We start from the raw sequence: 14,625 nt of genomic DNA, 5'->3' as shown, positions 1-14,625 counted from the left end.
GAGACTGTGGTAGCGTCGGAGCCGATACAGTTGTCTTCGGCGCCGTCGTCGGCTCCGATTTCTTCCTTGGAAGATTCTCGGCGCCGGACTTCCCTCGTCGGCTCCGAGGGGGTGAGTGGCATCGGACCCTTGTCCGACCCCACTCTCCCTCTCGGCGCTTCGGCGCTGGTGAGTTCGGCTCCGACATCGGCCTCGGAACCATCACTGTCGGTGCCGAGGGAGGTTTTCAGCTTTTCGGAGCGGGGACCTCTGGCTCTGCCTGACAGGGGTGCTTTCGAGGTCATGCAGAGTGTGTTGGAACCTGGTTCAACTCCACAGTCGGCTCCGTCCGCCCCTCCCTCTTCGGTGCCTCAGGTAATGTCTACTCACTCCCTCATCCCAGACCACAGAGAGCCAGCTCCTCAAGAATCCCCTGTGGGGATCTCATCCTCTTCCGAGGCCTCTCCTGAATTGGCAGGGGAGCCCCCGAGGAAGAGAAAGTGCAAGAGGAAGCACATAGACTCACCTGAGTCTGTCACCTCTGACACGGATTTAGAGGATTCTGAGGGTTCCCCCCGTTCCCCTTCTGAAGATGTCTCCTTTGCAGACATCCTGGAGATCTTGAAACAGAGGGGAAATTGGCCAGCCCTTAACCCTTCGGAGGATGAATCTGTGTATCTTGAGGCATTCGGCTCTCGCCCTTCCACCTCCTGGGTGTCCCCCCCCTTTGACCCCCTTATGCAGGTGGTAGCAAAAAAGGCTTGGACGGTTCCTGACTCTGTGGACCCCACCCCCAGGAGACCTTCAAAGTTTATTACAGCACCAGCAGACAAGCAATTTCTGACTAAGGGAGTTTCTGTGGATGCTATGGTAGTAGCTGCTGCCACTAAGAAGGAACTAGCTGATCCTTCAGTGCCTGTCCATCCCCCTAACAAGGAATCTAGGTCTATGGACAGGTACGGGAAGCAGATGTTTTCGTCAGCGACCTTTTCAATGCATTCGCTGAACTACCTCTGTCATTTCACTCATCTTCAAAGAGACTTGATCAAAGAAGCTAGTGAGATGTTAAAGGATCCTACAGCTGCGGGTTTTCAGGACAAGATGAACGCTCAGCTGGCTACCCTAAATTCTATAGCTAACTCCTCCATGCGCCTCCTTTCATATGCGGCTGATGGAGCGAGCAGAGCCGCAGGTACAGGTGTGGCCTTACGCCGGCATGCCTGGATGCGGCTATGCAATTTTGCGGACCCCTTTAAGACGTCTTTCACTAATTCCCCATTTGATGGATCGTCCCTTTTTGGTCCTCAAGTGAAAGAAACCTTGACAAGGTGCGAGACTGATGGCAAAACTCTTTCTGCCGTCGGAGTCCGTTTTTCTACTCCTTCTAGGCCTTACCCCAAGGGCCAGAAAAGTGGAAAGATGTGGTTCTGCAAGCAATCTCAAGGGGCTTTGCCTGATGCACAGAGTCGGTTCCCCTCTAGAGGCAGAGGGGGGAACAATAATGGCAGACGCCGCCCTAGAGGCAGGGGGGGTCCGCAGAACCAGGGCAATCAAGAAACCTTTTCTGATAAGCCCTTTCAGCATCCCTGAGGTGTTGCCCGGCTGACCACCTTCGGAGGCAGTCGGGGGAAGACTATCACTGTACCCAGAAGCCTGGCGTTCTCTAACTCAAGACAAGTGGGTACAGTCCATCATTTCCGAAGGCTATTCCATTCCATTCTTTCGCACTCCAACCCAATCAAAAAAATCCCTTCCAGATGTTCCACCCACTCAAAGGGAACAAGCAGCGCTAGAAATATCAAAGTTGCTTGCAAAAAGAGCCATTCAACCAGTTCCAGCAGACCAGCAAGGATCCGGAATCTACTCCAAATTCTTTTTGGTTCCAAAGAAAACAGGGGACTGGAGGCCCATCTTGGATCTCAGTATCTTGAACAAGTCTGTCAAGAAAACAAGGTTTCGGATGGTCACGCTGCAATCCATCCTACCCCTACTGGGGAAGGAAGACTGGATGTGCTCTATAGACCTCCAGGATGCGTACTATCACATAAAAATGAACAGACACTCCAGGAGATTCCTCCGCTTCAGGCTGGGAACCAGTCACTTTCAATTCAGGGCCCTGCCCTTTGGACTCACCACAGCCCCGGGTGTTTACCAAATGCATGGCAGTGGTTGCCTCTCATCTGAGACGCCAAGGATTCCAGGTGTTTCCATACCTAGACGACTGGCTCCTTACAGCTCCCACCAAGCATCTTCTGCTACTTGCCAGAGACTACACTTTTCGCATCTTTCGAAAGCTAGGTATCTCAATAAATTGCGAAAGGTCTGTTTTGTTGCCTTGTCGTGCTATTACCTTCATAGGCGCAAATCTAGACACAGTCAGCATGTCAGCGAGACTCACAGATCAAAGGATAGCAGACATACACAAACTGGTCTCTCTTCTTTTCCACAGCAACAAAATCAAAGTCAGATTGGTCCTGAAAGTACTGGGGATAATGGCAGCTGCTATCCCTCTACTTCTGTTAGCCAGATTTCACATGAGAATCTTACAATGGATGCTCTTCACACAATGGTCATACCAACAACTTCCGATGTCCCACACCATTGTGATAACGCAAGCATGCAGGAATCATCTTCTTTGGTGGATTTCTTCCCCACAACTCTTCTTAGGAAGACCCTTTGTCCCTCCCCCTCCGGTTGCTACTCTGACGACGGACGCCTCCCTGATTGGGTGGGGGGGGCATTATCAGGGAAGGACAGTCCAGGGCATATGGCAACCTCACGAACGCCACTTGCATATAAATGTTCTAGAGATGAGAGCAGTGCTTTTAGCGTTGCAAGCCCTTCAAGACTCTCTTCCGGTGGGAACGATAGCAATACAGACGGACAACATGTCTGTAGTGTGGTATATCAACAAACAAGGTGGAACCAGATCCTACCCCCTATGTCGAGAGGTACTCAGACTGTGGCAATGGGCGATTTCTTCTCAGCGGTTTCTGATTGCAACGCACATCCCCGGGAAGTCCAATGTTATTGCGGACAAATTGAGCAGAGCTATTCTCATGCCTCATGAGTGGTCTCTGAAAAATTCAGTATTGAAAAAAATTTTTCTGAAGTGGGGCCAGCCTTGCTGCGACCTTTTTGCTACTCCCCAAAACAGCAAGTGCAGAGATTATTTCACCCTCTTTCCTCTACCAGGCCATCCCAGCAGAGACGCTCTAGTCCAGATTTGGCCCCGGGGACTTCTGTACGCATTTCCTCCCTTCCCACTAATTTCTCAAGTGATACAGAAAGCCATCGCTCAGAAAGCTTCCTTGATCCTCATTGCCCCTTACTGGCCTCGACAGGTTTGGTTCCCTTTTCTACACCATTTTCTGTTGGAGCAACCCTGGCATCTGGACCTAGTTCCAGATCTTTTGACCCATCAGTCGGGTCAGTTACATTGCTCCCTTCCCTCCCTGAACCTCACTGCTTGGTTCCTCCAGTTCCAACCCTAGCCAGGCTTCCGCTAATATCTCACTCAGTTCGAGATATTTTAATAGCTTCCCATAAATCCTCCACTCGGAAGATTTATCTTAGTAAGTGGAAGCGTTTCTCCTTTTGGGCTCATGGAAGGGACATAGATCCTTTCACTGCTCCCATTCAGTCGGTCCTTGATTTTTTAGCCAAACTATTCCACGCAGGTTCGTCTCCTTCTACTCTTAAGGTTCAGTTGGCAGCCATATCTAACTTTCATGTGGGCATCTTGGATTCTGCCATCATGTCTCACAAGCTTTGCAAAGCTTTCTTGAAGGGAGTTTTTCTTCTCAAGCCTCCTATAAGAAATCCTCCTCCTTCTTGGGACCTTAACTTAGTTCTCACATCTTTGATTCTTCCCCCTTTTGAACCTGCAGCTTCCTGTTCAATGAAATTGCTATCCTGGAAGACACTCTTTCTGGTAGCCATTACTTCGGCTAGAAGGGTCTCAGAGCTTCATACACTCTGCAGTCGATCACCATATCTTTTGTTTCATAAGGATAGGGTATCCTTACGGACCAATCCATCCTTTTTACCTAAAGTAGCCTCTGCGGCAAATCTAAATCAAAACATTGACCTTCCTGTGTTTTTTCCTAACTATTCTAACAGGTCTGAACAAAAATTACATTGGCTAGATGTTCATCGACAATTAAGGTATTATTTGGATAGGACCAAACAGACCAGAAAAGCTGACCAATTGTTTGTCTCTTATGCAGAAGGCAGAAAGGGCCTTCCAGTTTCGAAAGTATCACTCTCCAGATGGCTTACATCCTTGATTTCCTTTGTGTATGAGATTAGACACCAGAAGTTGCCTAACAGACCTAAGGCTCATTCAACTATAGCTTTGGCTACTTGTATAGCTTTCCAAGACAGGCTGCCTATTGATACGATTTGTGCAGCAGCTACATGGGCTACTCCTCACACTTTCATTTCTCATTATAAGTTGGATTTAGCTTCTAGACATAGAGCTAACTTTGGTTCCACTGTACTCAAGAGTCTGTTCCGATAGGCCACCCGGGACAAGGTGCTAGGGATGCGGTCCCATCCAGCAGGAATGAAGGCGAGATGGACAACTTAACATATAGAAGTTATGTTCTTACCATAACATTCCATGTTAGTTGTCTTCTTCTCGCCTTCTTTCTTGCGTCCCACCCTCCTTCCCCCTAGCCTGGACAGACCTAGAGGAGTTTGATTGTGACCTTTCTTCCTACCACCTCTATTGTATATATGTATATACTATACTATGTATATATTCCTTCATCAGGTTTTAGGTCACCTTCCTTCTGTTATTTTATAGAGGTGGGTTTCCCATTTCCAGTATTTCTGGATTTCTTTTTGGCTGGGCCTAGCTTACAAACGAGATCTGAGGTATTACCGCCTAGCATTGTGGGATATAAGGGGAGCCTCGAGCCGGTGGAACCAACTCTCGAGCTTTTAGAGTGGCCGAGTCGGAGCCGAGGTCGGCTCCGAACCCATCCAGCAAGAAAGAAGGCGAGAAGAAGACAACTAACATGGAACGTTATGGTAAGAACATAACTTCTATTTATTACACATAAATGTGCCTGTTTGATTGGATATCTGTTTATTCATCTTAATTTGTTTCTTATAACATAGTTTGTTCTTTAATGTAGCTTTCCTGTTATAGCTGAAGGCTGGTCCCTTCTCATAAATATTCCTCAGTTCCAACACTTGTGATAACATTAAGCAGTGCTTCTTAATAATGTCCTTAACCATTGTAGTATTACGATTGTATATTAATACATATCTGCAACTATTGTCATTTTTACTTTTATTTTTGTTTTTATTTTTATTTCTTTTCATGTTGTTATCTGTAGCTTTTTCACGTATATTGTTAGTTGTCTGATGCTCTGAGAAAATAGTTCTTAATGTAGTTTACCTACTTTCTAATATTTCCTTTCTAATTCATTAAAACGTATCCAACTTGTATCCTCCATTATTAAAATCAGCTACCATCTCTTCAAGCTGAGCTTTCATACTGTCTTCATGGGTATTCAGTCTAACAAGTCGAGACATCTGATTCTTAATGATATTGTCAAACATAAACATTGGGTGCATACTATCCCTAAGTAGATATGTGCATCTTTTAACTTCCTTATAATATAAAGATATTCCCAAATGTCCTTTAACATCCTTTTTCAATGTAATATCCAAAAAAATCAATTTGTCTGTATTGCACATTTTATTTAAACATAAAGAAAGATGTAGTTGTGTGTAAATACAAAATAAAATCATTTAGCTCACATAGTGAGCCTTCCCATATAAGAAACAGGTCATCCACAAACCTTCTATGGAATGCTACATTTTTGTGAGAAGTATTTTTAAGTTCAGATAGTACCCACTCATTTTCCTAGGAGTTCATAACAATATTGGCATAAGTATTGATCACGGGAGTACCCATGGCCATGCCATCGACTTGTTTGGATAACTGGTTTTGGAACATAAACACGTTATTAGTTAAAACAGTTTTGAATAGCCTACAAATCAAGTCTACATCTATGCTATTGAAGGATTGTTGATTTAAAATATACTTTTTAACCAAATCTATGCCTATATATTTTGGAATAGAAGTGAACAAAGAGTTGACATCTAAGGTGACCATATAACATGTAGTGACATCATTTGCTTTACTCCAATCAAAAAGCTGTTGCAAAAAGTCACTGCTGTCTTTAGCAATAGTAGAAGACATCTCTACAACAATTTTCAGCTGCCCTTCCAAATATTTAGATATAGCTTCCATAACCCACCCCTGGCTGACACTATCGAATATAGGGGAGGGTTTTCCAAAGATTTATGTATCTTTGGTATCCCATTAATCATGGGAGTAATAACCACATTAGCATACAAATAATCAAAAACATCCTTTGAAATCCATGCTTTTTGCAGTAAGTAAAGAATCTCTAAATTTACATCATGGATAATTTCATTAACTGTAACTGTAGTTATTGGTAAATAATCCACTGGGTTTAGTATAGTTATCATAGTGTTAACATAATAAATTGTGTCCAGCACCACCACACCTCCACCTTTGTCAGCTGGTTTAATAACTATATTGTCATAATTAGTCAATGTATGAATCGCTTGGTACTCATCTTTTCCAAAATTGTAAAATTTACACTTATGACCATATAGCTCATATAGTTCATTTTCAACTACATTTTCAAAGGCTGAGACAACGCTACTGCAGATTGGTATGTACATACTGCTTCAATGATAAAAGCTATTGCCAGTATCAGTTGTATTATGAAAACAACTTTTAAGTTAAGCTTTCTATCAAATAATTTAAACTGTTAATACTTTACATGCGTCCATGGTATCGGCGGATACAAATGTTACACCCTTATTTAGCACTTTAATTTCACGTTCAGTGAGTGAGCATTTTGATAAATTAAAAACTATACTGTTTTTTCAGCGGTGGTGCAGCAGTAGCGTTGTTGCCTCACAGCAAGAAGTTCTCCCATTCGATTCTCAGCTGGAGTGGCGGGGAGTGCCTTCTGTGTGGAGTCTGCATGTCATCCCCGCGGTTGGGTGGGCGTTCGAAAGACATGCGTAAATGGGCTTGCCTTCGTTGAAGGTTGAACATTGAGCTGGCACCTCGGCATTCGTTATAATCTACTGCCAATCATTAGCAGACCGGAGTTCCGCTGTGGCGACCCCTAACCGGGAAAAGCTGAAAGACAACAACTGATGTGAAGTTGTTTGATCTCGCCGTTTGTTCTTACACATGGGTTCGGAGCTGATCCCTCGGCTCCGAGTCAGCCACATTCCAAGCTCTGCATCTAAGAGAAGCTTGCGGCACAGTCCCTATCCCATGATCCTCTCCTGCTAACCCTCAGATCTAGTTTGCCGCTGCAACAGGTCTCATTGTCAAGTGAGAGCTCGGGCCAGTATCCTTTTTTCTATATAAAAATTTTATATATATATTTCTAAAAGTTAAAAATTATAAGATTTTTCTTAGCATAGCGATAGTATTACTGTGTGTGTGTGCGTGTCAGGTTAAATTAGTGTTTGATTAGTGTTAAGAAGTTGTGGGAGCGGCTGCTCCTAGGCCTTAGGCCACTAACTTTCTGTCAGATTTTCTCTGTTTAAATTACATTTTCTCTTAGTATTTAACCTTGTTGATAAATATTTACCTGTTTTAGTAAGGTTAGTTTTATATATATATATATATATATATATATATATATAGTGTTTTACATATTAGTATTGCAGACTATAATTTCTAGTCAGGAATGTCAGAAAAAGCCAAATCTGGATTTAAGCGTTGCCAGAGTGGACAGAAAATGTCCATAACTGACAACCACGTTTCCTGCGTCTACTGTCTAGGCCCTCTCCATCTTCAGGAGGACTGCTCCATCTGCCACTCGTTTAGTGGCAGAGTGATGATGGAAAGACGCAGGAAACTTATTGAGAGGGGTCTCCTGAAGCCAGAGTTTCAAGAGGCATTGGAAAAGGCAGACCAGTCATCGAAGTCTTCGAAGGGGTCGAAGTCTTCAAAGGTGTCGGAGCCCAGGTCATCGGCTCCAAGTACCTCTGTTAAGATTCGGTCGCCGGCTCCACAGACCTTGGAGCCGAGCATCGAACTGCTACCTCGGGGCAAGGTCCAGGTTTTGGAGCCGGTGTCAGAGTTACTCCCTTCATCGATCCTTCGCTCGGTGACTTCTTCGGCCCCTTCGACCCATTCCTCCAGACCACTGTCAGACACCGATGTGGATCGAGTAGTGCAGAAGCTAATGGAGAACACGGCCTTATCCAAACTGATTGCAGTTTCGTCCCAACTGGTTTCGAAGCTTGAAGCCCTTCCTGTTCCATCCATAGATCCTCCTTCGAGACCCATCGAGTCATCGGAGCCGGGAGTCGAGGATCTGATGATTGTTGATCCCCCGGAGCCAAAGCCTTCGTTAGTGCTTTTGGCTCCACTGACCTCGACACCCTCGGTACCCATCAAGGGGTCTCGGAGCTGACAGTCTCTCCTCGGTTCTGCGGGGGAGATCGAACCGAAGTTTCGGTTCCGACTCTTCCCCTCGGTGCCTCGGCGCAGATTAGTTTGGCTTTGTCCTCTGGATTGGAGCCCATGGTTCTGGGCCCAAGGAGGATGCTGGGTTCTTGGGAGCTGGTGGAATCCTCGGCCCGGGGCTCCGGTGCCTTCGAGGCCATGAGGAAGGTTTTGTCTGTTAAGACATTCACATCTTCAGATTCCTCTTCTCCCTCCCCGAAAGGTCCATGTTCTGTTTCTGCACTACCAGTCCCCACTAAGCGTAGAGACCCAAAGCCTCAGTCAGCCCCAGAGGGTGAACCCTGCTCCTCGGAATCTTCACCAGATGCCCCCTCTGATGAAGTCCCGAGGAAGAGATTGTGCAAGAAGAGGCACCTTGATTCCCCACAGGAATCATTGACATCGGACACCGACTTGGATGAGTCTGAGGGGTCCCCACGGTCCTCCTCCGAGGATGTTTCATTTGCCGACATCCTGGAAATTCTCAAACAGATGGGTGACCAGCAGTCACTTGCCCCCACTGAGGATGAGTCGGTGTTGCTGAAGGCTTTTGGGGCACAACCTTCCACCTCCTGGGCAACTCCACCCTTCAATGAGTTAATGGATTTAACAGCTTGAAGGGCGTGGGAGTCCCCTGACACTTTGGAACCAGTCCCTTGGAGGCCTAATTAGTACATCACTGCCCCCCAGGATAAAGCGTATCTCACCAAGGGAGTCCCAGTTGATGCTATGGTGGTGGCGGCGGCCACCAAGAAAGAAATGTCTGAAGCATCTTCCTCTGTTCATCCACCTAACAAAGACTCTAGAATGATGGGCAGGTACGGGAAGCGCATTTTTAGTTCAGCGACTTTTTCCATGCGATCGCTGAACTACCTCACCCATTTTACCCATCTTCAGAGAGATCTCCTCAAAGAATTGGGAGATACTCCACAGGGTACCACAGATGCTGCTGTCTCAGACAAGGTGACAGCACAGCTCAATACCCTAAACTCTATTGTTAACTCAACCATGCTGCTCATTTCATATGCAGCTGAAGGATCGAGTAGGGCTGCAGCTTCAGTGATCGCTCTGAGGAGACAATCCTGGATGTGCCTATGCTCCTTTGCGGAAGCCTTTAAGTCTTCCTTTACTAATGCCCCCATTGATGGCTCCTCCTTGTTTGGGCCCAAAGTGAAGGAGACGCTCACTAGGTGTGAGCAAGAAGGAAAGACCCTGTCTGCCGTAGGGGTCCATTTTTCCGCCCCTTCTAGACCATACCCCAAAGGTCAAAGAGGTGGAAAAATGTAGTTCCGGAAGACTCAGGGAGCTTTCCAATCTACACCTAATGAAACCCCCTCCAGAGGCAGAGGAGGGGGAAGGAATGGAAGACGCCACCCAGGCAGCAGAGGGGGTCCACAGAACCAGGGTGACAGGGATACCATCCCTGGTAAGCCCTTTCAGCACTCCTGAGTGGAGGCCCGGCTGTCCTGCTCTGGAGGCAGTCGGGGGTCGCTTGGCTTTATACCCAGAGGCCTGGCTAAATCTCACTTCAGATTCCTGGGTAAAAAGCATAATAACCAGAGGATACAACATCCCTTTCTTAAACAATCCTCCCATCCAAAAAATATTCCCATATGTTCCACCCAATCTGAGGGATCAGACAGCCATAGAAATACAAAGGCTGTTAGAAAAAAAGAGTCATCCAGCCAGTCCCGGCGGACCAAATAGGATCCGGAACTTACTCAGGGTTCTTTTTAGTTCCAAAGAAAACAGGGGACTGGAGGCCAATACTGGACCTCAGCAAACTCAATACCTTCGTGAAGAAGGAAAAATTCCGGATGGTCACGCTACAATCGATCCTTCCATTTCTTCAAACGAACGATTGGATGTGCTCTATAGATCTCAAGGATGCGTACTACCACATAAAAATGGCCAGGCCATCCAGAGATCACCTGCGCTTCCGGCTGGGAGACAGTCATTTTCAGTTTTGAGCTCTGCCCTTTGGCCTCACCTCAGCCCCCAGGGTGTTCACCAAGTGCATGGCAGTAGTAGCGTCCCACCTGAGACGACTAGGATTCTGGGTGTTTCCATACTTAGATGACTGGCTCCTTACCGCCACCACCAGGCATCACCTATTACAAGCCAGGGACTATACAATCGATCTCTGTTCCCATTTAGGCATAACACTGAACTTCGAAAAATCTACCTTGTCACCCTCACAGCATATATTATTCATAGGAGCGGAATTGGACACTACCTTAACTCTGATCAGGCTTCCCCAAACAAGAGCTTCAGCCTTAGGGGAACAGATTTCTACTCTTCTACAAAACAAGAGAGTCCCCACTGCACAGGTCCTGAAAGTATTAGGCATGATGGTAGCTACCCTTATTGCGGTCCCCCTAGGGAGAATGCACATAAGGATTCTCCAGTGGCTACTCTTCGCACAGTGGTCTTACCAATGGCTACCATTGTCACACAACATCCTGCTCACAGAGTCTTGCAAGCGGGATCCTCAATGGTGGATGAACAGCCACGAGCTTACGATAGGCCGCCCGTTCGTGCTCCCCCCCCCATAGCCACAGTGACCATGGATGCTTCCCTGATAGGGTGGGGGGGACTTTCTCAGGGGAGAACAGTTCAAGGCGAGTGGTGAAAAATAGAGTACAACCTGCACATCAATGTCCTGGAGTTGAGAGCAGTGTTCCTGGTGTTGCAACACTTTCATGACTACTTACCTCCGGGAACAGTTGCAATTCAGACAGACAACATGTCAGTGGTCTGGTACATAAACAAACAAGGAGGAACCAGGTCTTACCCCTTATGCAGAGAGGCCCTGAGAATCTGGCAATAGGCTGTGTCCACTGGACGCTTTCTCATAGCAACGCACATCCCGGGAACATCCAACGTAATAGCGGACAGGTTGAGCAGAGCCATCCTGTTACCTCACAAGTGGTCCCTCAAAATTCAAGTAGCAGAAAGGATTTTCCACAGATGGGGCCAGCCTTGCTGTGACCTTTTTGCATCCCCCCTGAATGCCAAATGCAGAAGCTATTTTGCCCTACTTCCCCCTCCGGGAACCACCACCAGGGACGCACTTGTGTACGATTGGCCCCCGGGTCTCCTATATGCTTTTCCTCCTGTTCCACTAATCTCGAAATTTCTGCAGAAAGCCAAAGGTCTGGAAAGGATGATCATCTTGATAGCACCATTCTGGCCTCGATAGATCTGGTTCCCCTTTCTTCAAGCTTACCAAACAGAGGAACCTTGGACTCTGGACCCAGTGCCAGACCTTCTGACCCACTCGTCAGGAGATCTTCACCCGTCTCTTTCGTCCCTCAAATTGACAGCATGGCTGCTCCACTTCCCAGCTTAGCCAGGTCAGATCTCTTGTCTCCAGCAGTACAACATATTTTGATCTCTTCCCACAAAGCCTCCACTAGAAAATTATACAAGAGCAAATGGAAACGTTTCGTGTGTTGGGCTTCCAAACAAGGTATTGATCCCTTGGTTGCTCCTATTCATAAGGTTCTAGATTTTCTATCTACTCTTTTTCATCAAGGGGCTTCAACATCCACCATAAGGGTACAGCTGGCTGCCATATCTAATTTTCATGTTGGTGAAGGGGGCTCTACAATTATGTCTCATAGACTTTGTAGAGCTTTCATGAATGGAACTTATCATCTCCGACCACCCATTCGAAGTCCGATTTTTCCTTGGAACATAAATCTAATGCTATCTCAGCTCATGTTATCACCCTTTGAACCAGCCTCGTCATGCCCACTTAAATATCTTTCCTGGAAAACCCTGTCTCTTGTTGCAATCACTTCAGCTCTCAGAGTCTCAGAGCTGCAACCACTGTCAAGTTTGACCCCTGTATCTAATCCTTCACCCAGACAGGGTTTCCTTACGTACTAATCCGTCCTTTCTACCAAAAGTCTGCTCAGAATCTAATCTTAATCAGTCTATAGAACTTCCTACCTTTTTCAGGCACCATACTAATAAATTGGAATACATGTTACTCAAATTGGACGTGCACAGACAGCTGAGATTTTACCTGGACAGGACAAAAGAATTCCGGAAATTGGATCAACTGTTTGTTTCGCATGCGGATAGTAAGAAAGGACTTGCAGTATCAAAAATCACGTTATCCAAATGGCTTTCGGACTGCATAAACTTTGTTTATTCATCTTCCAATCAGTCTATTCTGATCAAAGCTAAAGCTCATTCTACTAGAGCTGTTTCTACTTCCTTAGCCCATGCTGCTTGTTTACCGATAGATACCATTTGTGCAGCGGCTACCTGAGCTAAACCTCATACCTTTATCACTCATTACAAAGTGGACAGGGCCTCCAGAGACAGGGCTTCCTTTGGTTCCACTATTCTCAGGAATGTTCTCCCATGAGCCACCCGGGGTTTAGGGTGCTAGGGATGCTACCCATGTGTAAGAACAAACGGCGAGATCGAACAACTTCACATAAAGAAGTTATGTTCTTACCATAACGTTCCATGTGAGTTGTTCATCTCGCCTTTGTTATTACATTCCCACCCTCCTTCCCCCCTCCGTGTTCTGGAAGGACTGGTGGCTGGTTGTCTTTCTCATGGTCCCCTTAGACTGACTGTCTCTAGGTAATATACGTGTATATGTGTATGAATATGTATGCATGTGTAAGAGAATATGTCTTCTGTTGTCTGGTTTTCATAGCAAACTAGATCTGAGGGTTAGCAGGAGAGGATCATGGGATAGGGACTGTGCCTCGAGCTTCTCTTAGACGCAGAGCTTGGAATGTGGCTGACTCGGAGCCGAGGGATCGGCTCCGAACCAGTGTGTAAGAACAAAGGCGAGATGAACAACTCACATGGAACGTTATGGTAAGAACATAACTTCTTTTTTTTTTTAGTTCAGTTTAGTTAATGTTTCACCTGAATAGTATTGCTTTTTCCATCCTTGTTGGCTGTAAGATCTCTTTGTTTCGACTGTAATGGAAATGGGTCCTGCTGTAACAGCGGAAAAATCCAGTGGATCTAAAGCTGTAATTAAATCTGTGTTAACAACAGTTTTTGTAGAAGCAGTACCTAAAATGTTCATGATTCATATTATTTGCTGAAATATTTGGTGTCTTAGATGTATCAGACACAGCAGCTAGAGTCAGAGGAGCGTAAGAAATCTCAGGAGACATTGCCATTTTAATTTTCTTATTCATTGAATGCAGAGATGTAGTATCAGCTCTCATTCTACTTCTCTGATTGGGCCATGAGAACACATGACCTTTTTTAAAGTCATCCATGTCCCGCTTAATCTTCTTTTTCTTAACTTCAATTATTTGCTGTTCAAATGCAAAACTTTTATTAAGTATGTTTCTTACTGTGTTTGACACATTGGTCAAAGGATAGGTTACTTTCCACACAGGTTCCCAGATTCCTGACTAGTGAATCAACTTTTAAGGGTGTTTTATTGATGACATAGTTACCCAGGGTGACAGACTTCCCAAATGGTACTATAATGCATTTTTTGGTACTGAGTTTTAAGCCACAGCTTTGGCACTAAGCATTTGTCTGTATTAGACCTTCCTGAAGGGTGTTCTTACCTTGCAGGAATTCAGTGACTGCTTCCAGTTTGTAATCATCTGCAAACCTGGTTAGCCAGAGGCCTGTAACATTGGCTTTGACTTCTCAGAAGTAGATACCAAAGAGGAGTAGGCCTAACACAGAGCCCTGGGGGGCTCCGTTGGTAACCTGCCTCTTTCTGGAAGTTGCCTCTCTGATTCTGTTAATGAGCCAAATAGCTATCCAGCATGTTATAAAGGGATTTATACCTAGTTCTGTAGGTTAGTAGAAAATGCCTGAGTGGGTTATTGTATCAAATGCTTTAGCCAGATCTAGTTAGGCAGTATGCATTATTTTCACCTCATCCATTGCTTTAGTGACCTTTTCCAAGACATCCACCAGATTCATTAAATATGACCTCCCGTTGACAAAGCCAAACTGAGATGGATCCAGTGTCTGAAGGACTTCTATTGTTAATAATTTCCAGGATAATTCTTTCCATGGCTTTGCAAATAAGACTAGTCAGAATAATGGTCTGTAGTTTCTTGGATCTTTTGAAGGTCTTTTGTTATGAAGGGGGATGACTGTCACAGTCC

This window comes from Protopterus annectens, chromosome 9.part0, assembly GCF_019279795.1.
Source record: "Protopterus annectens isolate FY-2018-M chromosome 9.part0, PAN1.0, whole genome shotgun sequence".
Taxonomy (NCBI): domain Eukaryota; kingdom Metazoa; phylum Chordata; order Ceratodontiformes; family Protopteridae; genus Protopterus; species Protopterus annectens.
Note: the sequence above shows the minus strand (reverse complement) of the source record.